Source organism: Canis lupus, unplaced genomic scaffold (genome assembly GCF_011100685.1).
Source record: "Canis lupus familiaris isolate Mischka breed German Shepherd unplaced genomic scaffold, alternate assembly UU_Cfam_GSD_1.0 chrUn_S1611H1802, whole genome shotgun sequence".
Taxonomy (NCBI): Eukaryota; Metazoa; Chordata; class Mammalia; order Carnivora; family Canidae; genus Canis; species Canis lupus.
The window spans coordinates 63,461-87,621 of record NW_023330452.1 but is presented as its reverse complement, the minus strand read 5'-3'; the positions used below and the strand labels follow the sequence as shown (position 1 = coordinate 87,621).

The window sequence follows — 24,161 nt, the reverse complement described above, 5'->3', positions numbered from 1 at the left end:
AGCATTTGGTGGACTCCGGTGCATTTTTCTGCAATGTGATATGCACTTGTTGGAGTGTATAGAGGGAATTTATTTTTTTATTTTTATTTTTTTAAAGACTTCGTTTATTTATTCATGAGACAGAGAGAGAGGCAGAGACACAGGCAGAGGGATAAGCAGGCTCCCTATGGGGAGGCCCATCCAGAACTCGATCCCAGGTCCTGGGATCACAGGATCATGACCTGAGCCAAAAGCAGATGGTCACCCATGAGCCACTCAGGTGCTCCTATAGAGGGACTCTAAAAGAAATGTAAATGGTGAGTTGATTTCTTAATTTCTAAGAATTCTTGACCTCAAAATCTTTAATCACTTTTGATTTTCTGAAGGACTTTTAAAATTTAAGAAAAATTTTGAACAGCTCTTCTTTTAATGTTATTTTTCCCTTGAACTCTTCACTCTTTTAAAGAACACGTACATATGCATGTGTGTATACATGTATTAACTCATATCACGTTAGTTTTCAAAAACTTTTTCTTCTCTCTTTCCATAACTGCCATCATTTTTATGAGAAAAAAAGCAACTTTAAATAGTGTGTTCCTACTCTCTAGTCAGTTACCTTGCCCAAGTCCTGAAACCTTAACTGAGGGATCCCTGGGTGGCTCAGCGGTTGGGCGGCTGCCTTTGGACCAGGGAGTGATCCTGGGGTCCCGGGATCGAGTCCCGGGATCAAGTTCTGGGTCAGGCTCCCTGAGGAAGCCTGCTTCTCCCTCTGCCTGTGTCTCTGCCTCTCTCTCTCTCTGTCTCTGTGTGTGTCTCTCATGAATAAATAAATAAAATTCTTTAAAAAAAAAGAAAAACAAGGAATTTGGATACATGCGGTGACACAGAGAATGAATAATGTACTGCACACACACACATAAACAAATGCACAAAAAAGAAACTTTCTTGAGAATTTTATGCCATGTCTTCAAAACAGAGATGATAGGCATATGAGGTATAATGCAACAGCTGATGACAAGAATGATATTTAAATATATACATTTTATTACTAAAACAGTAAATTATTAAAGAAATGACAATTGAAACAACACTAATAACACAAATTATTTTGCATATCATATGGAGGGGGAAGATAAATACTACACAATGCTGGCAAGAGTATGGAGAAAGTAGTGCTCTGATTTTCTGCAATAGTGCTAATCGGTAAAACTTTTTGGAAATTACTTTGAAAATACATCTTGAGGGATCCCTGGGTGGCGCAGCGGTTTGGCGCCTGCCTTTGGCCCAGGGCGCGATCCTGGGGACCCGGGATTGAATCCCACATCGGGCTCCTGGTGCATGGAGCCTGCTTCTCCCTCGGCCTGTGTCTCTGCCTCTCTCTCTCTCTCTGTGACTATCATAAATAAATAAAAATTGAAAAAATATATTAAAAAAAAGAGAAAATACATCTTGAGTTTCAAATATTGCATAACCTTTGACTCAGCGATACTATGTTTATAAATGGACCATGTGTGTACTAACACAAGTCATACAAAACTGTATGCACAGAAGTATTTGCTGAGTGAGTGTTGAGCTTTAGCTCTAGAATCAGACAGACCTGAGTTGTAATTACCATTTCGTTACTTTCTTTTTTAAATATATATATATTTATATATATTTATATATATATATATTGGAGTTCGATTTGCCAACATATAGTATGACACCCAGTGCTCCTCCCATCAAGTGCCCCCCTCAGTGCCCATCACCCTGTCACCCCATCTCCCCCACCTACCTCCCCTTCCACTTCCCCTTGTTCCTTTCCGGAGTTAGGAGTCTCTCATGTTCTGTCTCCCTCTCTGATATTTCTCACTCATTTTCTCTCCTTTCCCCTTTATTCCCTTTCACTATTTTTTTATATTCCCCAAATGAATGAGACCATATAATATTTGTCCTTCACCGACTGCCTTATTTCACTCAGCATAATGCCCTCCAGGTCCATCCATGTCGAGGCAAATGGGGGGTATTTGTCGTTTCTAATGGCATTACTTTCTAGATATGTGAGCTTAGGCAAGTTACATAGCATGTCTAGATTTCACTATCCTTTGAGAATTAAATGAAATGATGTCTATAAAGTGTGTAAGAAAGAGTTTGGCACCTCCTAAGTACTTGAGAGATGTTTATTAGTCTTTGTAGTGAAGATAATATTGTTATAAATATTATGCAACATCATTTATAATAGTTAAGGTTTCAAAACAAGCCCCTTATTCAACTGGGATATCAGTTAAATAAACTTAGGTTCATTGAATAGAATACAACAGAGTCACGCAAAAGAAGAAGATCAATCTATGTGGAAGAAAAGGCAAGAAATACTTTGAAAAACATAGTTTTAGTATTAATAGTATTATTCCACGTGTGTGAAAAGACACTAATATATTTTGACTAGTCTATTATCAACAGAAAGAGGGAAAAGAATATGAACCAACATATTAATAGTGGTTATCTCTGGGAAGTGGAATAATGAGCCATTTTTATTTTTCTCTATTATATTTTTTGAGAAATTTAATGTTTTTTAAGGTCATTCTTTATTGTCTGCCAAAGTCAAAAAATGTATCAGGAAAAATTAATCCTGCTTTTCTGGCATTAAGGATATAGACCAGAATATGTCATCTATCTCTATGTATGGAGATATAGATATAGATATAGATATAGGTATAGGTATGTAGATATAGATATAGCTGCATACCATATCTATAGATAGAGATAGGTGACATATACTGGTCTGTAGATAGATATAGTGTATGAATGTATCTTTATATCTCCATACATAGAGGTAGATGACATATTCTGGTCTGTAACTTTAATAAAAAAAATAAGATGCACATATAAAATATTAAGTAAGTAGGTATCATGTAGCCTGATATGTTCTTTATTTGAAAGTTAGAGAGAACCATGGAAATTCATTAACACTTTTTGTGGTATCAGTACTTAAAAAAGAAACCCTAGAAATGGAAGGAACCTCAATACTTCTCTGAGTCCAGCATCTCACCAAGAGCACAAATTCACTGAAAGCCAACTCCACTAACTTCATCTGATTTGGGGGATAATAAGCTACTAACTCCAAAAGTAAAACATTGCTGTTAGAACGTTATTTCTTAGATTGATTAGAATGTGCTTTCTCATAAAATCCCTGCCATCATTTCTATTTTTGTTTCATAAACTGAATGAGGCTCTTTATAAACTCTCTTTAGATGAGAGCTTTTTAAATAGTTTCAGGTTGGATACACATAGTTTTTTCATTTAAGATTTTCCCCAATTCTTATTACTTTTCTGTGTATCAGAGGATTTCCAGGCTCATTACCTTCTTGGTGCTCATATCTGAACGTCCTCAGAGACACTTATTCTCCTTTAGAGTCTGACTCATGCCATTCCAAAGTCAGGATAACCTTTCAAAGGGAATAGTCAGCTTGGTGATCCAGCTGTTTATTAGTCCTAGCAATATCAGGCTTGATGTTCTCTAACTATAAGTATCAAGGCAGACAAAAGTTTCTTTACTATTTTCTAGTTTCAAGCCTATTTTATTATTTTCGAATTTGTATTTTTATGAAATGTAATAATTTACAAATTATTTTAACAAGCTTTATATATCTTTTATAAATCTTGCAAAATTTTAAGGTAATCCGGATCCAAATATTTGCCCTCTTAAGTAATGTGGGAAGCTCATTTCAGTACAATTAAAGTGTTAGGAACTATGAAATAGCAACACATTGAAAGAGTCAAGACCAGACCACATTCCTTTCATTTTAACTTAATTTAACATCATCATGAAGAGTAAATTAAGGGTTGACTATATTTTTCAAATTATATATTAACATACATACACACATATGCATGCACGCACGCACACACACACACACACACACACAGACACACATTGAAGCATACTTTGGAGCAAAAAGGGACATTAGTGTAGTGATGACTTGTAGGGCAATCACCAGAACATTAGCCTTATATGGGATTCTAAGCTCTCTTAATAAATAATCAAGCCTAGAATATTGTTGTGAAGTTCCACTTACGAGGCACATAGTGCTCAAATTCAACTTGACATTTGATATTCTATGTCACCACTATGAAAGTTCTTGTATTTTTTGAAAATGCTTTGACAGGGAGTCAATTTGCAATTGAGATGAAGGATTATCGATGTTGCTTGCTTTTATAAAGATGTAGTGGGAGGAGACATGTAAAATATCAAAACATTTAGTTGGATGTGAGAAGAAACTTATCTTGGTGTATTTTCAAAGCTTCTCTTTTATTTTAAAATATTTTTAAAAATATGACAGAGAAGTTTTAAGATTTGGGATTTGACAAAGGGTGAAGCCGTTAATGCAGGGAGGTGCTGCCAAAACTCAGCTGACAAGCGACCTGGGACACTCACCTTTCTCACTAGGCCCTTGTATTGATCCAAATTTTTTTGAAAATTTATCCTCTAAGATTATTTTATTGGATTGTTTGTTTAACAGACAGGCAGAGAGCAGGGAGCAGGAGAGGGAGACACAGACTCCTCAAGCACACTCGGCCCCAAGCGCAGAGCCTGCCAGGGGCTGGTTCCCAGGATGCTGAGGCCATGACCTGAGCCACAACCAAGAGTCAGATGCTAAGTGACAGAGCCACAGGCGTCAAGCCCCGTGTTCCTGCTGTGGGCACTCCTGCCTTCCCCCTGCCCCCCGCAGCCACTGAGAGCTCGGGCTTTGGTCTGCGCTCCAACTCCCAGGTGGTCTGGAGGCTACAGTGCAGGCTGCACGTCTCCTCTGTCCCACCTCAGGCTGAAAGGGCCTCAGCCCTGAGAAGGAATCATATCTGCCCAACCACCCCCAGCCGGAGGGAGCTGCTGGAGCAGCAGGTAGAAGAACTGGTGCCTGCCTTGCTGCACATTGACTCCTTGTCCATATTTGAATTCCTAAATGTTTTGGAGGAATATGGCACCCCTGAAGAGGTGCTGGACCTGCTGTTTGCAAAGTGAACACCCTGACTCCACAGCCCAGTGGGATGGGCCACCTACTTGTTGGGAGTCTTGGGGAATGTTCCTGAACTTCCCGGCCCCTGGGGCTGCTCCTCCGACTGGAGTAGAGTCATGCAGGGCCTAATTGGGTCCCGCAGGGCAGCCCCCGGGCCTGGCCTGTGACAGGTCGGCTAGAGGGGCTGTGCTTGTGCTCAGCAGTCGTCGTTCTGTCCCCATGACGAAGCCTGTGCCGCCTCCCCACCGTCACCAGGGTCTTGAGCTGGCCTGTTTTACCATGGAAAGGGAGTTTTGAGTCCATCTGGGGTCTGTATCCTGGGGCATTCGCAGTAGGGGTCCCCGGGGACACCGGGGCGCCCAGGCCCACTTGGATATCGGCCATGGGCCTGGCCGGAGCCCTTTCATTCCTCAAGCATTCAGGAAGCGCCAGCAGGTGCAGGAGCTTCTCCAGGAGCTGCCCATGGCCCCACGCACAGAGCTGACGGCCCCCCAGGGCTCCGGACTAGTCAGAGGTCAGAGGGTGACAGCAGCTATGAGGAGAGATCGGGTCCACAGGACGATTCATGTGATGCCCCCCGCCCTCCTCTGGATATCGATGCATTGTAGCTTCCTGCAAGAAGGAAGGAATCCTGGACCAGTGGGAAATGTGAGTGAGCCCTGGCTCATGCAGGGGAGCCTTCCCTCTCCAGGAGGGCCGCGAGGGGGCTGTGGGCTGGAGGGGCTGCTGGACCCTCACCCCACAAGTCTGCAATTCCTGTGACAGGGTAAAGGTCTAATGGGTCCTTTGAGAAAAGAGGAAAGGAGAGCTGTGGATGGGATACGGGCTTTGTGGGAGAGCACTGGGACCCCTAATGGAGTCCTTCTCCACATCTGCCCCCTTCAAAGCCCTCTGTCTCCCCGCCACCTGGGACCCAGAGCAGAGGGTGTGGGGAGCATCGCACTCACCAATCTGGTGGCACCTGGACCCGGGTGCACAGCAGGTGCTCAGGAGGGCCAGTGAGGGCTCTTGGACCAGATGGCCCCTACCCTGTCAGATTAGAGTCAGTGGAAGGACACCCCCTGGGTGCCCCTCATGAGTGAAGCAGCGCAGAGCCACAGGAGGGAAGGCGGTGGTACCGGGCGGCTCCTGGCAAGGCCTGGCGAGACACAGAGCCCACACCCTCCCCGCTTGGACATTCCCAGAGTGACAGTGTGTGCAGTGAGGGCAATGACAGGCCAACGCCCCCCTTCCCCGGACATCTGCCGGTGGATTCAAGGGGCAAGTGGGCAGGGAGCCAGGCTGAGGAGTGAGTCCCAGTTCCCCAGGAAAGACAGTGATGGTCACGCTGCTGGTATGGGCTCCCACGCACAGAGGTCTCCCAGTCGCTCATGGTGTACCTGTCTGACTGCATTCTGGGGCCAGGGTGGAGAGGAGACCTACATTTGCTACAGCTTCAGCACAAATCTCTCTCTGCCAGCTTCTCTGACCATTCGCTCTCTTAGAGCTTCCCCCACTTGATGGGTGAGGGACCAAGGAGTACCATTCCTCTCCCTCGCTGGAAGGGGAGGAGAAGAGGACCTTGGGCTGCCTTAGCACAAAGCCAACACACACTCTCCTATGTAATGAAACTCCCTTTCCCGTTTCAAGTCTTTTCATGCAGTCTACCAGTGCATGATGACGGGCGACGATCACAGGACTGCTTTGCGTCTAGCACTCATTGAGCCTCTTCGAGAAAGTGGATACAACAGGGAAAGCCCCAGTCAACATCGTGTTAGGACTGCACCCTGAACGTTGGGAAGATAGAGAATGAGTTGACCATAATCCCACTTCTCTAAAACCAATGGCACCTCTTTTTCGTGTTTTCTCTTCCACTATCTTATCAAGTATTCATTGCATGTGGGTCCTTCTGATTTTAGGGGGCGGATCTATTTCCTGGATCTGAATGCCTGTTTCCCTTCCCAGATTAGGAAAGTTTTCAGCAATGACTTATTCAAATACATATTCTGGCCCTCTGGCCCTTTTGGTGCCCTCGGGAACCCCAATTAAATGTAGGTTTTTCTTCCTCAGGCTTTCGTTTATTTCCCTTAATCTATCCTCATGGTCTTTTAATTGTTTGTCTCTTTTTTCCTCAGTTTCCCTCTTTGCCATCAACTTGTCTTCTATGTCACTCACTCGTTCTTCCACCTCATTAACCCTCGTCGTTAGGACCTCTCCAGTTTGGATTGCATCTCATTTAATTGATTTTTAATTTCTGCCTGATTAGATCTAAATTCTGCAGTCATGAAGTCTCTTGAGTCCTTTATGCTTTTTTCTACAGTTACCAGTAGCTTTTTAATAGTGCTTCTGAATTGGCTTTCTGACACTGAATTGTAGTCCAGATTTTGTCACCCTGTGGGAGAGAGGACTGTTTCTGATTCTTTCTTTTGAAGTGAGTTTTTCCTTCTAGTCATTTTGCTCAGTGCAGAGTGGCCAAAAACAAGTTGTTGGGAAAAGGAGAAAAAGAGAGAAGATAAGGAAGAAAAGAAAAAGAAAAGAAAAAAAAAAAGGGAAAAAGAAAGAAAAAAAAAGAAGAAAAGCAAAAAAGGGGGAAGAAGCAACAGAAATCAAAACACAAAAAACAAGGGGGAGTATCTTCTGGTTGTGTATACTGTAAATCCCTCGACTTCCCTTGACCTTTCCAGTGCTGCTTGGTCAATTTTTTTTCCCCCTGTCGGTCTAGCTGGTCTTCTGGGGCAGGGGTCTGCTGTGCTGATTCTCAGGTGTGAGCACTTGGGGGAGCTGCTCAGCGTCCTGCCTGGTGCAGGGCTCAGTGAAGGTTGTTTAACCTGTTTGTCCTGTGAGGACACAGTGAGGCTCAGTGGGGGTTGTTTACCCCTGAGGCCCCAGGAGGAACCACCTCAGTGGCGGGGCCAGCTCTCCAGCCCTGGAGTCAGCTCCCACAGTAACTGCGGAGCTCTCAGCCTGCAAGGGCCTGGATGCTCCCGCGGGGGGGGGGGGGAGGGGCCGCTGATCTGCTCAGCTCGGGGCCACCGGCTGGAGGAGTGTCCTTGCTGTCCTGGGCCCTCCTGGCCTCTGCCTGTCCCGGGGGGGAGTGCCGGTTCCTGGGCTGTGTCCCCAGCACCCTGTGCTCCTGGGTCCAGCCGTGTGTGCTGCAGCCCTTTAGGGAACTCGGCCGTAGGGTGTGGGCCTGGGGGTGCAGGTCCTGTTGGTGCAGGTCCTGTTGGTGCCCCTGGGAGCCTGAGCACATCCCCGCCCTCCTGGGGTCCTACTCCACCTCCCTGCAAGCGCCTTTCTGCCCGGGAAGATTGGGGAAGCTCCTGCTCCTCCGGGCCGGGCTCTCCCGTCCTGGGGGCTCTCGCCGCGGCCCTAGCCCAGCTCCTCGCGCCCCCCCCCCACTCGGAGGCCTTTTTTTTCTTGTTTATTCATGAGAGACACAGAGAGAGGCAGAGACATAAGCAGAGGGAGAAGCAGGGTCCCTGTGGGGAGCCTGATGAGAACTCAATTCCAGGACCCTGGGATCATGACCTGAGCCAAAAGCAGATGCTCAACCACTGAGCCACCCAGGTGCCCCTCTCTTACTGCGTTTAAGGTCTCTTTAATCCTTAATGTTCACAGTTTCTCTCTGTTAGAGCTAGCTGTGGATTTCTTGTTTCTGTGAGATTTCATAATGTGTCCCGATTCTGAGGATTAATGTGTTTTATCATTTCTGGAACAAATTCAGTTATTATCACTTTGAATATTTCCTCTTCCTTATTTTCTCTAGTTTCTGCATCTTATACTTTTATCAGACATATGTTGCACTCTTTTTAAAAATTTTTTTTATTGGAGTTCAATTTGCCAACATACAGCATAACACCCGGTGCTCAGCCCATCAAGTGCCCCCCTCAGATGTTGCACTCTTAAATTCTATTTTACAGTCTTCTTAACCTTACTTTCATATTAAATGGGTTTGATCACCAAATTCCAATGTGTGCGTTTGTGTGGGGGGGGGTGGTTTCCCCATACCACCAAGCACTTCTTCAACATCAACTGGGTATGCGACCTTTCAACTCAATTCTGACACTGCTCACCTAGAGATAGCTTCAGATTCCACACGTTAAGGGTTCAGTACCACAAGACTAGCTCCACTTCAGATACCAGTCACAGTCTGGTTGACTTGTCATTCTGACTATGAATCAGAGGTTCCCAGGGCCCCTTCCTTGGGTTGGATTAATTTGATAGAGCCGGTCATAGAACTCAGAGAAACTTAGATTACTGGTTTATTATAAAAGGATATAATTCAAGAACAGCCAGATGGAAGATATGCACAGGGCAAGTTATGTGGTAAGAGACACGGGGCTTCCATGACCTCTCTGGCATGCCACTCTCCCAGCACCGGCCATGTGTCTACCAACCCAGAAGCTTTCTCAATGTTATCCTTTGGGGGTTTTATGGAAGCCTCATTAGGTAAGCATGATTGATTACATCGTCGGCCATTGCTGATTCATTCAAACCTCCAGCCCCTCTCCCTTCCTCAGAGGTCAGGGGGTGGGACTAGAAGTTCCCACCCTTTATTCTTGGTTGGTGCCCCTGACAACCAGCCCCATCCTTAGGTGCTATCCAAGTCACCTCACTACCATAAACGCAGTTGTGGTGGTAGTGGGAAGGGGCTTGTTATAAGTAATAAGACACTCAGTAACCTTTATGGCTCTGAGGTGATTTCAGGAACTGAGAACAAGAGACCAAGTGTTATGACAAAGGATGCTCCCCTTGCTCTTATTGCTCAGAAAATTCCCAGGGTATTGGGAGCTATGAGCCAGGAGCTGTGGACAAGGGCCAAATAAATGAGAAATATATTTTGGTCATCTGAATGGCCAAATACATATTTCATATAAATCAAAATATCACAGATTGTTTCCTTCTTTCATCTCTTTGTGCTGTCTCTTGATAATTCCCTCACATCATCCTTTCTCTCTTCAGTGCCATCTAATGTCAAGTTTATCTTATTATTATTACATTATTATTTCAATGATCATATTTTTCAAGCTGCTATTAGAAAATGGTGTCCAGGGACACCTGGGGGGCTCAGCAGTTGAGCGCCTGCCTTTGGCCCAGGGCCTGATCCCGGAGTCCTGGTCCCGGGATCAAATTTCACTTTGGACTCCCTGCATGGAGCCTGCTTCTCTGCCTCTCTCTCTCTCTCTCTCTCTCTCTCTCTCTGTGTGTCTCTCATGAATCAATAAATAAAATCTTAAAAAAAGAAAATAGTGTCCAATCTGAAGTGTATACTACCCACTGAGTTTACTTCAATGACTATATTTTTCATTCTGGTATTGGTTTTGTTGTTTGTTTGTTTTGGCATCTGTTCTGCAGTATCTTGTGCTTTTTAACAGAATTTCAAGTTTTTGTTCTATGCCTTTAATTACATGATATTATTGCTGAAGTGTTTGTGTAAATATGCCCTTCTTTATGCCTGCTGACCATCCCTCACACGGATTGTTTGCTCATATGTTTTCTAAATTTGGATTGTGAGCTCCTCTTCAGCAGGGCTTTCCTTGTGACTTGGACTATGGTGGTGTTACTACAGAGAGATAGACTGTGTATCTAACACCTCAGAGGTATCACTGACCTAAAAACAGTTTAATTTTTGGCTGTGGATTTCTGTATCACATAGTTCACGTTTTGGACTCAAAACAGGGTCAGGAGGTAGGCACAGAATTCTTTTTTTTTTTAAATATTTTATTTATTTACCCATGACAGAAACACACACACACACACACACACACACACACACTCACAGAGACAGAAGAGAGAGACAGTGAAGCAGGCAAAGGTAGAAGCAGGTTCCCTGCAGGGAGCCCGACACAGGACTCAATCCCAGGATGCCAGCATCACCCTCTGAGACTAAGGCAGATGATCAGCTCTTGAGCCACCCAGGCATTCCAGGCACAGGATTTTAATATCTCAGGAGAATTTTTTTTTTTAACTCAGACCTCAGTAGGAAACCTTACCATTTCTTTGTGATAACAGTTGTTTTAGATCCATATAGAAAAGCAGCAAAACCTAAGCTCCTAGCAGTTAACAAATTGAACAATCTGCACGCCAACCAATCCTAGACTGCCATAACATCACCTCAAGTGCTTATCTCTACTTATTTTCTTCAACTGGACATTTCCTTTTCATTATCTAGGATTGGCTGCACCATAATTTGCCTAAATCCTTATTTACATGCATTAAGGTTGTCTCGCATATTTCTCTAACTCTCATAAAAAATATCACCATGAATAGTCCTACAGGTATTGAGAATTATGGGTGTTGTTTTGTATCTTCCTGGTGTATGAATTTTTTTCTCAGCAGCATTCATCAACATCAGAAAGTCAAATTGTTGGAATCTCTCATACTGGGGATTTTCTGCCCAGGAAAGCAGAATAAAAAGATCTGTCAAGAGAGCATAGACTATGGTAAGAAAACCAATGAAATTATGAATCATAGATTCTGAAGTGGGCGAGGAGAGAAAACAAGATAACAGGAATCAGAATTAATAAGAAAGAGTGGGTGTAGGCCCCAGTGAAGTAGGATCAATTCAGTGATTACAGTGTAAGTTCAGGAAGTAGTAGTCAGAAAATGCAATGTATGTGTACATGATATCATGGGTGGGATAATTCTTGGGTCCTGGAAAAGACCAGGTATGGCCACAAGCAGCTGAAGTCGAATGGATGGGTGGATATTATTGATAAAGAAATCAAAGGAGAAGCCAAAGTATTGAATCTACATGGACACTGTGGATTCGATGGGATCATCTACATGGACACTGACATCACTCAAGACGAAGGACACTGAAATAGGCCTCAGTCCTATTTCTGGGTCCCTGGGTTGCTCAGTGTATTGAGCATCTGCCTTTGCTCCAGATCATGATCCTGGAGTCCTGGTATCTAGCCCCATGTCAGACTCCACAACTAGTGGGAAATCTGCTTCTACTTCTCCCTCTGCCCCTCCCACAGCTGTTTCTTTTTCTTTTTTCTTTCTTCTTTCTTCTTCCTTCTTCCTTCTTCTTCCTCCTTCTTCTTCCTCTTCCTTCTTCCTCCTCCTTCTTCTTCCTCCTTCTTCTTCTTCCTTCTTCTTCCTTCTTCTTCCTCCTCTTCCTCCTCCTCCTCCTCCTCCTCCTCCTCCTCCTCCTCCTCCTCCTCCTTCTTCTTCTTCTTCTTCTTCTTCTTCTTCTTCTTCTTCTTCTTCTTCTTCTTCTTCTTCTTCTTCTTCTTTCTCTTCTTCTTTTTCTTCCTCTCCCTCCCTCCTTCCCTTTCTCTCTCTTTCAATCTCTCTCTCTTGCTAACTTTCTCAAATAAATAAATTTTTTTTTAAAAAATGATGATGGACTCAAGACTAAGACTTTGAAATAAGCACAAATTATTCACAGAAACAAAGGTATCCATATCAGAAATGTCAGGAAAATGGTGAGTAGCAAAGTTTCTATGGGACAAGAGATTTTCTAATTGGAGGACAGGAAAAATAGTTTCAAGGAGTCAGAAGAAACAAGGAAAATACTCTACATCCCCACCTCAAAGAACTGTAGAGTCTGGGAGAAACGGTCCCTATTTAAGACATATGCTAAGGAAGCAGTATTTTCATGGAAAATCCAGGTTACAGTTAAAGCCAGGAGATTCAAGAAACAGGAAATCAAGAAACTGTCTAAGGAAACAGGAAGTTTTCCAGGCATGCAGCTGGACCACTTAAGGAATGCAATGGATGGTTGGGTGAAGTACGCAAGGATATGGATATTGGGCCAAGGAAGCACAATCAGAATATGATGGGGATAAGAGTACAGGAGAGAATACAGGACCAAAGGGGCCAATGATTTGGGTGATGGTCGAAAAACCCAAGAATAATAAGCAGAGAGAACTGCTACATCAGACAAGGGAAGGGCAAGGACACAAGAGTCTCCTAACTCACCTGACATGCAGTTGGGCATCTCAGGTAGTGAGCCAGGAAGGAAGCCCAAATGTAGGTACTGAGCACTCGGGAGCTGTTGGCCTCAGTCCTATTTCTGGCTACAGGGGAGGGTCAGGCAACACACCAAGGGACCCCGGGAACCAAGAAAAAAGCTACACTGTCAAGTCCTGTTCCAAAGCATCCCCACAAGATCCTGTCCAGAAACATGGGAGAGGGTCAGCTGACAGTACTCTGTGCATGCTGTGCACTGTCCCACAGGCCTGCCTGCGACACCCCAAGTTTTGGCTCAAGTGTCAGTCACACCGGTTTGGAACCCACTGCCTGCCTATCTACTTCCCTGTCTGGCCTACAGTATCCTTACGGGAAAAATAGACATAATATCACTGACCACTCCATGTTCATGGAGGGACCTAAGTGATGCACAAGGGCTTTGGAGAGTGTAGTAAGTTAACCAGCTGGAGGCATGCACGTCCCACTTTGCCCACACCTGCTTCAGATCCATTCTCTTGGTGCGCAGCCCCTGACTGCAGCACAGCCCTTTCACTGATCTTTGCCTAGTAAGGGGCAAAACTACAGGTTATCCCAAGGCCTAGGGACTCCTCGATATTTCTTCTGTCTGCTATTTCCTGGGGTCAGTCTCCAACCTCGCACCCGGGGCCCTGTCCCTGGCTGGTGAGCCCGCTGACACGCCCGGAGGGAGGGGCACACATATTTCATAATGGGCATTGAGCCAGGGGATGATGCGGGGCTGGCGTGGGACATAAAGACTGGGGTAAGTCTGAGCTTATGTCCAGTTACTCATTTGGTCAAGATGAGTAACTAGCCAAACGCCGTTTGGAGAAATGACCAAAAAGCTGCCTCGGATCTCCTGTTCTCGACCCCAGGCTCCACCTGCCTACTCTATTCCTTCCTCCTCTGGACCCTGCCCTCCACCTATCTACTCTATTCCTCCCGCCTCTCGTTGTCCTTCCTCCTCTCATCGTCATCCAAAGCCGCTTCCTCTTGTGTCCATTTACACCCCCAACACTCCCCAGGATTGTCCACCTCTCTCAACTCACAGGCCTACCTGTTTCCCTCCTGTTCCTAGTGCTTTCCTTTCTAGCCGCGCTAACCTACAGGTTTCCCCACGCACTCCTTGCTCTATTCCTTCCAAAAGGTCCAGTCCCCGCTGTTTTTGTCTCGCTCCTGTTCCCTGTTTCCCCACTGTCTACTTTCCTCCTATTCCCACTCTCAGCCCCAAGAAGACTTGAAAGTCTTATCCTCCCCAACCTTCCAGCCAACTCCAACCAGACCTCCGTGATTCACAAATCCTATCCTGGAGAGATGATTTCCCTGTGAGTGGGCCGGTCCTGATATCATCCGGAATTGCCAGAACAGTCGATCCCCAGGAGCTTGACTTGGTGAAGGTTGGGAACTCAAGACAATGCCAATCAACATTTAGCTCGGAGGGTAAGCCTTTTCCATGATGGCGTTTTCACCCATAACAAGGTTATTGTACTATTCTCTGTATGTTACCTTCATCCTTGGAAATCGCCTTCAGATGCCGGAGATACCTTTAGCAAGATCCTTTTTTCCAGAAAACCTGTTTCTTTCCTCTCTTTCCCAATTAGCCAGCCTGAATGAATTCTACATTTATAACTGGTTTCTCCGTAGAATTTGGTCTGTGACCACAGAGCAAACAGCAAGACCAGGGACACAAGGTAGAGAAGAGTGAGTGGAAAACATCTCATCTGATCTCTACACGGGTGAGTCCTATTGATCTGCCCTGGATGAAAGTGAATGCGAGAATGGGCGACCCCTAAGAACTCACACACAGAGCACAAGACCCCTATTATAGACATACAAGGATTCAAGGTTCCTTGGTCTGGTTCCTCCAAGACTCTATTGTCCTGCACCCTAGGACTTGTAGAAACGTACTAGGGATTTTCTGTTTTGAGAAATGCCTCCTGCAAAAAGGTGCGGGGTGGGGGCGCACCTCCCATTGTCTTGTCATCAAAGCTCTGAGGGTTGAACCTCTGGATCCCAGAAAATGGCAAGTACCAAAGCCTAGAAGGCAAGGATACATCCATATCCTTTCCAGATGATAGCATCAGACAAACTTATGATATATATAGATATTTATATATTATGTCCATCACAATATATTAACATAATTCACATAATAATATAATATATATGTATTTATTATATATATATTTAAAGTTCTCTTAAACCAATATACAGATTCAGTGGAATCTCAATCAAAATTCTAACGCATATATTTGAACACTTGACAAGCTGATTATCATTGCACGGAGAAGGTAGAGAGATGAAGGTGTGGAATGGGGCTTGCTGAACCAAATGCCAGGGCTGATACGACAGACCCCGCATCCGTGTGCATCCAGTGTGTGCAGTGCAGCGTGCGGGCAGAGCCAGGCTAGGCGAGGCAGGCAGAGGAGCCCCCAGGCTAACAGGGTCCACATTTGGGTGATGGTGCTGTCCTTGCTGATTTGGTGTGGGGTTTGTGGCTGGACAAGTGACCCTACACCAGTGAGTGTGTGGAGCTTGGCACATGCCAAGGCAGACCCTGTCACAGGCCCTGCATGTTAGAAACTGCCTGGACGACCTGGTGGGTCACTGTAGTCAGGGTGGGGGCAGAGGTGGGTGTAGAATGGCTGACGAGGGAAAGGACCATGTTGGCCCAAACCCAGGGCTGGTGTCTGGCTGGAAGACAGGGAAGGGAGTTCCTTCTCCTCTCAATGCTTTGATTTCTGTGCAGGCAAGTAGCCGAGCAGAGGAAGGCCCTGCTCCACAGGTTCCCCAGGAGACCCCGGGAGGGGCAGAAGCGCACCTGGAAGGAAGACACAGAATCTTGTGATTATGTGAGGGTGAGTGTGCACTGCTTCCCCGTGCTGTGCCCTGTGGGGACTCGCTGGGCTCCACGGGCCTCCTGGGGGCGGCGGGGCTCCACTTCCACTCTGACCAGTGCAGTTGAGTGGCGCGGTCTTTGCACCCATTTTTCCCTTGGTGCCCATGAAGTTGCCTTATACCTTGTATGTGTGGGAATGGTGGGCCGGTTGGCGTGTGAAGGTCATTGGCGGGCACCTCTGGAGCCCATACCATCCTCAGAGAAGAACAGGTGACTGTCCTTTGTGACACGTTACCCCCCTGCCCATCCCCACTCAGGAGCTTCCACTGTGACCCCACAGCAGCAGGACTTCTATCGCCTCATGAGCAGAGCGGATGGAAGAGCCGGTCCAATGGAGGAAGCATGGATGTGAAGCAGGACCTTTGTGTGCTCCTCCCTGATGTTAAAAGTGCATCAACAGCATCCTGTCATGCCTTTGTTCTGGACCAGCCCTGCAGCCGGATTCCCTACTCCTAGGTCAACAGATCCGTTTTCTGTCTTTCCCTGTTCCGGGGGAGGGGGTGGTTAATAAGGTCTTAGGCATTTGTTGGTTTCTTTCCTTTCTGAATGTTCATTTTGCCTTGGTGCGAGGCCAAACTCATGGAGTCCCATGTGTTCTCTTTTCCCACAGCGTCCACACATGCAGATGCCCGTCTACACCACCAGGAGGACTTCTATCCCTGAGCCTGCCCTGCTGATGGAACCACGTACTGAGAACCCTGACGTGAGAGTCCGGTCCCATTCCACATCTCCTCTCAGTAGCCCTAAAGTTAGCCTCTGCCCACCTGGTGCACCTCCTGATGGTGATGTCCAGGAAGTGCCGACCACTGGCATACCTCAGCCGGCACGCCGGCCTTTCGTCAGGGCTCATAGCCTGGTTGTGCAGCAGAGATAAAAACAAACAAACAAGGCCCTGACGAGTCTCCCTCAAAGGTCCCCACGGTCCATGGGCTGGGAGACACCCAGGCACCACCCAAATATCCTGGGTGGATAGTTCCCTAAGGGGAACCCCTGTCCTGCTGTCAGCAACACTTTGGCAGAGAATTCCCCAATGCCCCTCCAGACTCCAGACAAGAAATATGCCCAGATGCCCCTAGACATGTTCCTGAACCTCCAAAAGAAAGCAGGATGGAGCCCCTCCGAACACACCCCCAAGATCATCCAGGGAGCCCCTGTGGGGTTTTTGGAGAATGTGTGTCCTCCAGCAAGCAGATGTGCACGTGGATGCACAGCTGTGCCCCCACAGACCAGGAAGACACCTGCCCTCTTGCCAAGAATGACCCCCAGCCCACACCTGCCACACCTCACCTGGAAACGCTGCTGCCGTGCACTGTGCCCCCTGGCCGTCCTCTGTGCGGGCCCCCACTCAGCCCCTGAGAATGGTCTTCACCAGATTGGACACGGGCTGCTGGAGCTCCAGGTTCCTAGCAGCTCCCTCATTCCATCCTCCGGAGAAGCCAGGCCCTGCTCAGGGCCCTCCTGCCACCCACATGTTGGGCGGAGCCTGTGTCTGTGTCCCCTGGAGTGTCCACGATGACCTGCAGCTGTCCTCATCCTCAGAAGACACAGAGAGGGAATGAGCCAGCTCCTGGCCTCGGTCACTTGTCCTCCACCCCACAGGACACTGACAAGTGTCTGTGGACCTGAAGAGATGGCCCACTCCTGGACTCATGTGGGGAATCCGCACTTGCTCAGCTGCACCGCATGGAAAATTTCAGGTCCACAGCGTCCTGACTCGTGTTCCTGGGGCCCGTGCTCAGACGCCCACCCCTCAACAGACACAGTGTACTTTTCTTTAGGGAAATCCATGCGCTGTGGCAAAGGCTACTCTTCCCTGTGGAATGTCAAGTTGTTCTTCTGGAGATACGTTACCTATGAAATGGAGGGAGGTTTGAGTGAGCACTTGTCACTTCAATGGAAATAAAATCTAAGATGTTGAGCTCTCTTTGGTTTTCACATGTCTGCATTTGGGGATTCGGCATGGGGTACCCACTGTGTGCTCTGCAAATGGATACCATACTTTTCCTGAGATGAGTTTTTCTTGACTCTGTGGTGGTAGTTTGTGGGAATTGCGATGGGCAATATTTCACCCATGTAGTTCATTTTTGTCCTTGAATGTTATCTTAGAGTTGTGTGTAGTGTTTTATTTCCCTTAATAAAATGTTAGCACCAATGAATAGTATGCATGTCTTTCCTTTGATTTTGTTCTGTGGATTTTTGTTTGTTTGTTTTTGCTCATCATTTCTGAACCTCCCTGTAGTTCTTTTAATTCCTCCAGCCTTAATTACCTGAGAAGAGACAGCAGCATGTTATGACCAGGGGATTCTTAGACATTGAGGGTCTAGGGCACACCCAGCTCTCCTGCATGAAGGGCTGTATAGGGAACATTGATCCCATGCATCCTGTGTGGGTGCCATGTGCACCGCAAGGGGCCAGGGTCACACGCTGATCTATAAAGGGATGAGTTTGTGGTTTCCCTCTATCCATACTCCAGAACCCACTTCACTGTTGGATCATGATGCCTCCTTTCTGATGCCTCGGCATGGAGATTTTTCACCCTCAAGATGATTTCTTTAGGAAGCAATCTTTGACAACTGGGTCCGTGTTGGTCCAAATAGCAGGAGATCCAGGCTACAGCTCTCTCTGTGTCTCTAGGAAATCTCTGATGAGAACCCATGGAAACAAAACAATACCACACCAAACCAAAGCAAACAAAGCCACAGTCATGTTGAGAGGATTCCTTTCTTAGGTAGAGCAACTGACTGCTCTTTCCTCACTCCAGAGCACCTATTTAAGAGTGCTCCCTCTTTCTCTGCAGATGCCTGTAGGTGAAGGTTGGAGGAGCTCCTCGATGAGCACACTAGGTTTTTAAGAGGCAGGGGACAGTACAGAAGCCACGGTGTGGGATCCTATCTCCTGCCCCCAAGCCCTCCGTAATGCCCATCCATGTAGTCATTATGTGACCTGGGTCAGTCTCTGGCCCGTTGAGCCTCAGGCCCCTGTCTCATCTCATGAATACTACCCTATTGCTATCTCATGGCCTCTGAGGAAAACCCGGCTTCCTGGCTCTTGATTTCTGGCCACTCAATGTATAGGTGGAGAAACAAACATTCCCTACCTTCTGGAAGCCTATGAAGGTCCCAGAGGCCCAGGAGTAGAAAGGCCTATCCTCACGGGGGATCTCAGGATTGGAGCTAGTGAAGTAGCATAAGGATTCTTGGACCTGTAGGTATATAGGGTACAGGGGTGAGGAGGCAGGCAGGCTTGAGGAAAGGGCCTTAATGCCGGGCCCTCCAGCAGAATTGGGACTTCATGTGCAGTTGAGGGGATTCCATCCTTGTGCCCAGGGAGACCAGTGAGAAAGGCTAGCTGAAGAAGTCCTGAGCAGACCTGTTCTCCCCCTCTAGTCCCCTCTTGTGTCTTTTGCTTCTCCACCAACATAAAACCAAACCAAAGCAAAGCTATCTTCCCAAAGGAAAATCCACTCTCATCCAGAAATGGAAGAAGAGTTAAATTCTGGACAAACTGGTATAGGTTTTGGATATACCAGGAGTGTGCCCTCACTTGGAATCAACCCAGGAGCAATTTCTGGAGCAGAGACAGTAGGAGTGGTATTGGCCACAATCCATCAGCACGGACTTCCAAAATTCTTAGAAAGACCAACTCCCATACTATTCACTCAAATTCATGATGGGGATTGACAATGGGCAATGCAGTTGGACTCCATTTTTGCAAGTGGATGTGAGAAAACAGGCATCCCCTTCCGAAGCAGCTGAAACGATCCAACTTTGTGTACTTCCAATAGATTCACTTCCTAGCTGCCATGTACTTATGGGACCTGCTTCCTTGCCCAGAGTGGAGACCATCTTTTCAGAAGGAGAGAGGCAAAACTGCCTTCTAGTTGCCGATGAAAAAGGTCTCTCAAAGAGTCCACTGCAAATGTCCATGAATGATGGGAATCCAACTCTCTGGATGTCAAAGAAGCAATATGGCCTGTCATCCGCGTGTATGTCCAAGGCATTCGACTTGACAAACCATCTCCAGGACTGAATCGAAGGGGTACCACAGAAAGGATGAGAGAAATCCCCAGGTAGATACTACAAGATGGAGACATTTCCCAAAGGTGACATATGCAGGAATGGATGTCAGATAGAGGACAGAGGACAGAGAAATAGGTGGTAAAAGTGTTCTTTTGGGGCCAATTCACAGCCCTCCATCCCCACTGGCAATACCCTGGCCGGGTCTGAGTGCCAGGGACCAGGAGAACCCGTGCTGTCTTTCCAGTGTGAAAGCTGGCAGGCTGGAGACCTGGGAATGACCATTGTGTCACTGCCAATGCTGTCCCACAGGGGCAGGGTTCTCGTCCTGGGACATAGGCGAGCTGTGTGCTCCAGGAAGGCCTGGGCTTGACTGGCTGAGGTCACTACACCAAGGAGGACATTCTGCTCCGCTAAGCCCACGGAGGTCAGAGTTCATAGCATCTCAAACTGTCCATCGGACCCCCTGGTGGATTGTATAGGGAAAGAGGAAATCCCCACAGACCCTTGAATTGAGGAAGAAACAGGTCCAACCTTGGTGCATGCAAATTGGCCAGTGGACTTGTCATTTGACACTTTTCTATTCTGTTTTTAGCCTTTATTTTTCAGCAGATGATTATTTTATTTGGTCAAATTCAGGTTGATTTAGTTCATAAAAATATAATTCATGATCCCACTTCAGATTCTTGTCTTCCCCACCTAATTGTCAGCTGAGTCTGTTGTATTAAAAAAATTTTCTGGTCCAACACTCCCCAAAAATCCCTTTTAAAACGTATTGCCCATCATTTTGGAGATGAATTGACCTGACCCTATAGATCAGTATTCTTCGTTTATGTCCCACACATGATCAGTGTCTCCATGATTGAACTGGTTCTTAATTTATACTTATTGGTGTTCACTTTTATTGTTTAGAAATGCTACTGCTTTTTGTGTGTCAATTTTGCAGGTTGCAATTTGGAAAAAAAGTTTCGTTAGCAGTCTGTGTGTATGTGTACCGTTTAGGGTTTTCTATATATATGATCAAGTGACTTGTGTAGAGAGATTGATAATTTTACTTCTTTTCAGATTTGGATGCTTTTTCTTGATTAATTGCTCAGAGTAGTACTTTCACTACTAAGTGAAATAGAAGTAATGAACTCTGACCTCTTTGCTTTGTACCTTAAAAAAAACCTTCCAGTTTCTCAACCTTGAGTCTGATGTTAGCTGTAGATTTTTATTGATTAAAATGATTAATATGATTTTGATTAATATGCTGAGGAAATTTCTTTTTATTAGTAGTTTATTGAAGGCTTTTGGTTAAGAAAGCTGGTGAACCTTATAGATGCTTTCTCTGCATCAATTGAGATCTCTGCTTATTGTGATTTTATTCATGCACTCTACTACATTGATTGCTTTGCCGATGTTGAACAATGCTTGCATTCGAGTAATAGAATCCTGGTTGGCCGTGGTGGTGTATAATCCTTTCAGTATGCTTTTGAATTAATTGTGCTTGTACTTTGTTGAAGATTTTTATATCAATGTTTATAAGGCATCTTGGTCTATACTTTCTTTTCTTGTAGTGTCTCTGTTAGGCTTTGGTATCAGGGTACTGCTAGCCTTATACAATGAGTTAGGAAGTATTTCCTACATTTCAATACTTAGAGATTGTTTGAGGAGTACTGTTGTTAATTCTCCTTTAAATATTTGGTAGAATTCACAAGTGGAGCCATCTTGTTTAGGACTTTCCTTTGTTGGGGATTTTTGATTACCAATTCAATCTCTCTCTCTCTCTCTCTCTTTTATACTTGAAAGTGCACATTTTGAATTTTATTGCATATATATATATTTAATTGGAGTTCTATTTGCAGCATATAGTATGACACCCAGTGCTCATCACATCAAGTGCCCCCCTTAGTGCCTGTCACCCAGTCACTTGGTCCCCTGCCCACCTCCCCTTGCACTACCCCTTGTTCGTTTCCCAGAGTTAGGAGATTCTCATGTTCTATCACCCTTTCTGATATTTCCCACTTATTTTCTCTCCTTTCCCCTATAGTCCCTTTCACTAATTTTTATATTCTCCATATGAATGAGACCATATAATGATTGTCTTTCTCTGACTGACTTCTTTCACTCAGCACAATACCCTCCAGTTCCATCATCCATGGCAAAGCAAATGGTGGGTATTTTTCATTTCTAATGGCTGAGGAGTATTCCATTATGTAAAGAGACCACAGCTTCTTGATCCATTCATCTGTTGATGGACACCAAGGTTCCGTGCACAGAGTGGCTATTGGGGATGTTGCTGCTCCTTTTTCCAGTATAACTTGTTTTTGTCCACTCTGCACTGAGCAAAATGACTAGAAGGAAAAACTCACCTCAAAAGAAAGAATAAGAAAAAGTCCTCTCTCCCACAGAGTTACAAAATTTGCATCACATCAATGCCAGAAAGCCAATACAGTAGCACTATTATAAAGCTACCGGTGACTCTAGAAAAAAGCATAAAGGACTCAAATTAATTAAATCATGAATGAGAAAAGAGAGATCACTACCAACACCAAGGAAATACAAATGATTTTGAAAACTTATTATGAGCAGCTATATGCCAATAAATTAGGCAATCTAGAAGAAACGGACACATTTCTGGAAAACCACAAACTACCAAAACTGGAACAGGAAGAAATAGAAAACCGGAGCAGGCCGATAACCCAGGAGGAAATTGAAGCAGTCATCATCAGAAACCTCCCAAGACACAAAAGTCCAGGGCCAGATGGCTTCCCTGGGAAATGCTACCAAATGTTGAAAGAAGAAACCATACCTATTCTACTAAAGCTTTTCCTGAAAGATAGAAAGAGATGGAGTACTTCCAAACTCATTCTATGAGGGAGCATCACCTTAAGTCCAAAAGCAAAGACCCCACCCCACCAAAAAGGAGAGTGATAGACCAATGTCCCTGATGAACATGGATGCAAACGTTCTCAACAAGATATGAGCCAATAGGATCCAACGGTACATTGAGAAGTTACTCACCGTGACCAGGTGGCATTTATCCCCCGACGCAAGGCTGGTTCAACACTCGTCAAACACTCCATGTGACTGATCAGATCTGCAAGAGAAGAAACAAGAACCAGATGATCCTCTCAATAGATGGAGAGAAAGCATTTGACAAAATACGGCATCCATTCCTGATCCAAATGCTTCAGAGTATAGGGATAGAGGGAACGTTCCTCAGCATCTTCAAAGCCATCTACGAAAAGCCCACAGCAAATTATCATTCCCAAGGGGCAAACGCTGGGAGCCTTTCCCCGAAGAAGATCAGGAACGAGACAGGGATGTCCACTCTCACCGCTGCTATTCAACATAACACTAGACGTCGTAGCCTCAGGAATCAGGCAACAAAAAGAAATAAAAGGCATTCAAATCGGCCTAGAAGAAGTCAAACTCTCCCTCTTCGCAGATGACATGATACCGTACACCTAGAAAACCCAAAAGACTCCACCCCAAGACTACTAGAACTCATACAGCAAATTCGGCAGTGTGGCAGGGTACAAAATCAATGCCTAGAAATCAGTGGCCTTTCTAGACGCTAACGATGAGACTGAAGAAAGAGAAATTAAGGAGTCAACTCCATTTACGATGGCACCCAAAAGCATGCGTTACCTAGGGATAAACCTAACCAAAGAGGTAAAGGATCTCTACCCAAAAAACGACAGAACACGTCTGAAAGAGACTGAGGAAGACACAAAGAGATGGCAAACTATTCCATGCTCATGGATCCGAAGAATGAATATTGGGAAAATGTTCACGTGACCCAGGGCAATTTACACAATTAATGCAATCCCTATCAAAATACCACGGACTCTCTTCAGAGAGCTAGAACAGATCATCTGAAGATTTGTGTGGAATCAAAAAGGACCCCGAATGGCTATGGGATTAGTAGCCAAGAAAACCACAGCGGGGGGTAGCACAATGCCGGATTTCAGGTTGCGCTGCAAAGCTGTGCTCAGCAAGACAGTGTGGTACAGGCACAAAAACAGACACATCCATCAATGGAACAGAAGAGGAATCCAGAAGTGGACCCTCAACTCTACGGTCAAGACCATATATTCGACCAAGCAGGAGAGACCATCCACTGGAAAAAAGACAAGTCTCTTCCATAAATGCCTCAGGGAACTCCAGACAGCCACATGCAGAGGAGTGAACCTGGACCACTGTCTCACACCAGACACAAAGATAAACTCAAAATGGATGAAAGATGTAAATGTGAGACGAGATTCCGTCAAAACCCTGGGGGAGAACACAGACAACGCCATTCCCGAACTTGGCCACAGCAACTTCTTGCAAGATACACCCATGAAGGCCAGAGAAACAAAAGCAGAG

At 45.6% G+C, this 24,161-nt stretch overlaps 1 long non-coding RNA gene across 23 annotated transcripts in view; it reads left to right on the top strand.

Annotated features, from left to right (window-relative positions):
* The window catches only part of LOC119878434, a 34,267-nt gene extending 16,322 nt beyond the window's left edge, over nt 1–17,945 (top strand). For 5 of the 23 annotated variants that reach the window (XR_005386870.1, XR_005386874.1, XR_005386887.1 and 2 more), the window contains 5 exons: nt 14,158–14,330; nt 14,535–14,626; nt 15,640–15,748; nt 16,047–16,245; nt 16,400–17,713. This is a non-coding gene — a long non-coding RNA (uncharacterized LOC119878434). Of the gene's footprint in view, nt 1–4,478; nt 5,622–11,288; nt 11,396–13,139; nt 14,331–14,534; nt 14,627–15,639; nt 15,749–16,046; nt 16,246–16,399 lie in introns of all 23 variants that reach the window. The other 18 variants (XR_005386882.1, XR_005386877.1, XR_005386868.1 and 15 more) reach the window with 8 other exon arrangements.
* The last annotated feature ends 6,216 nt before the right edge of the window (nt 17,946–24,161 follow it).